Source organism: Brachyhypopomus gauderio, chromosome 4 (genome assembly GCF_052324685.1).
Source record: "Brachyhypopomus gauderio isolate BG-103 chromosome 4, BGAUD_0.2, whole genome shotgun sequence".
Taxonomy (NCBI): domain Eukaryota; kingdom Metazoa; phylum Chordata; class Actinopteri; order Gymnotiformes; family Hypopomidae; genus Brachyhypopomus; species Brachyhypopomus gauderio.
Genome location: NC_135214.1, coordinates 2,695,637 through 2,698,217, shown reverse-complemented (window position 1 = coordinate 2,698,217; position 2,581 = coordinate 2,695,637).

Here is a 2,581-nt window from a genome sequence, read left to right as displayed (position 1 = left end):
ATTATTGACTAACCTGCTTGGAATAAACTGTAATTAAAAAGCGGAGTCTTAAATATTCTCACTTATGATGCCCTCTAGCTGCCGCCCACGGTACCTGCCTGTCACCTCCTGGTCTCGGTACAGTCATGCTTGAGTCATTAGAACAACAAAGCAACTAAAACAGTTTAAAAGGGAAATCGGTTCGGCCAAACTACACATTACATGTGTGTTGATGACTCAAATGAGACCAAAGGGTGTGTTCAGGTGTTCCCTGTGTTATCTTTCATCGTTAATATCGGTTATTTACTGTGGAGTAAATTATCTTTTGATCTCCAAAAATACCCCCCCCCCTTTTAAAAGAACGGTATTTTTATACGTACAGCTGTGCATATACTGAATTAAAAATTCTGTAATGTGCCTTTTACTTCTTATTTTTACATCTCATTAAGTCAATGGTCGGACTGCGAAGTTTGTGCGACGTGATCTGCGAGTACTGCATCATTGGATCTGGCTCGTTCAATAGGCGAAGCAGAATAAGCCAGATTAAAAGCCTCTAACGCAAACCTAAACCTTTACGACGTTGGGATCGCAAATATACGCCATAACCAGCTACTAGCAAGTTAATAAGACTTTCCCCGAGAACCACTGCTATGTGACACGCGTTTTGATCAAATAGATATTTCATATTTATAACTTATTGCGTTATATCCTACAGGTGACTTAAGTTTTATTTGAAATATCTGTTTAAGAACCTTTGTCGGTTTGTCAGTAGATGATAGACTACATTACTGTACTAATAATAGCAACAGACATGTGCTAGTAACTGCCCACGACTTAACAACAAATCTATGTTGTTATCGTTGATTTTTTTAAATTGGCAATAGTCCGTGTCACTGAGGTTATAATCAGTGAGCTGTCTTTCATTCAGAGAGAGATTTCTCTTAATGTAAAGAGTTAATGTAACTGAACCTATTCGTCACGAAAACTCTATTGTACATTTAGAATAATGCAGTCCGAACGGAGACTGAGAGGCCTATATTTTTTCAAAAAAATTATGACAATGAAAAGAAGCAACTTTATAAGATATTGATCACCTCTTAAATCGAAGAAAACATTTAATTTAAAAAATCTTATCAAAATGTAATGTGTTTTCTTAGTTTTTAACACGAAAATCACCAATATTCACTCACATGTTGCAGTGACTCCAGCAGCAGTTCTGGACTTCTTCCTATTTAAAACACTTTTTCAAACGATTAGTGAGGTAGAACATTGAGACACTGCCATGCTGAGTTCATCTGTCCATGTTTTAGATCCTTTAGCTAAAGCTATACCAAGTATTCGACTTAAAAACGAGAAATACTTGAAAAAAAGCAATATTTTGACAATATTTTCACATCTGTAGCTCAGTGATCATCAACTGTGACATTAGCATCAGCCTTCTTGCAGTGTTCAGTACCAACACAGACTTGTCGATCATTTTGTAGTGTTCAGATTTGCAGTCACGTTGATTACGAGCTAGATCAGTACCCTTCACATTTTTTTAGAGGACAATGTGTCTGGGCAATATTAGCGTAGCTAGCAATCTAGATAGCTAAGATCCAGTCATAACGACATTACAACTCAAACTTTCATCAAGTGACTTTCTCCATCATATTTTATATTGATGAATTAATCTTATATTGATGACTTAAATGTATGCAAAACTGCAAAATAAATGTCCCGTGGTTTGGTGTGCCATCACTGATGGAGATTAATCACGGTTCTTTACTCTGCGTCAAGAATTTTTTAAGCACTTCTGATGAGTCACGAGTTATGGCCCACCCACACAGCCCCGCCCACGCCCACAGCCCCGCCCACTACCCCGTACAAGCGCACAAGTACGCCGAGAGATGTGTTGCAAAAGTCGAGACGGGCAGATTGGAAGTTGTGCTGAATTCGTGTACAAAAATACAATTGCCAATTTTAGTTTACAAGTTCTCACATCAAAAATACAATTGCAACTTTCAGTTTACATGTTCTCACATCAAAAATACAAGTGCAACTTTGAGTTTACAAGTTCTCAAATTAAAAATGCAAGTACAGATTTTGTTTTACAAGTTCTCAAATCGTGTCCTTCACGCTCTCAAGTTTTGCAACAGATTTACCTTCATATGAACGCCTGAAACCCAAATAACTACACGTGCTCTCAATAATTGAACTCAATCTGAGAGCACGTCTCAGAGGACACGTACACTTCATATGCTAAGATGTGAACACGTTCCTCTTCATCGACATGTAAAGTGTTCATTCTCTTTTACTGATAATAAATATGATTACATAATTAGGCTAGCGCATGCTTAATATCTCCTGTACCATGGATGGCCATGATTGGTGCCCGTCAGGCTGACCAAACCATCTCAGATACTTTGAAATAATTCCCATATTCTCAAAACAGACTTAAATTTGAATAACAGGATCAAGTCAAATCTTTTACTCATGCCCCCTACAGGATGTCAAAGAAAAAGTCTCTTCAGGCGCATATTTCCTGAATTTATGTACGGTAAGTAGACTCTACACTTCTATTTTTCTGTTTATGTGTTGCTACTAGATCCAACTATTAAAA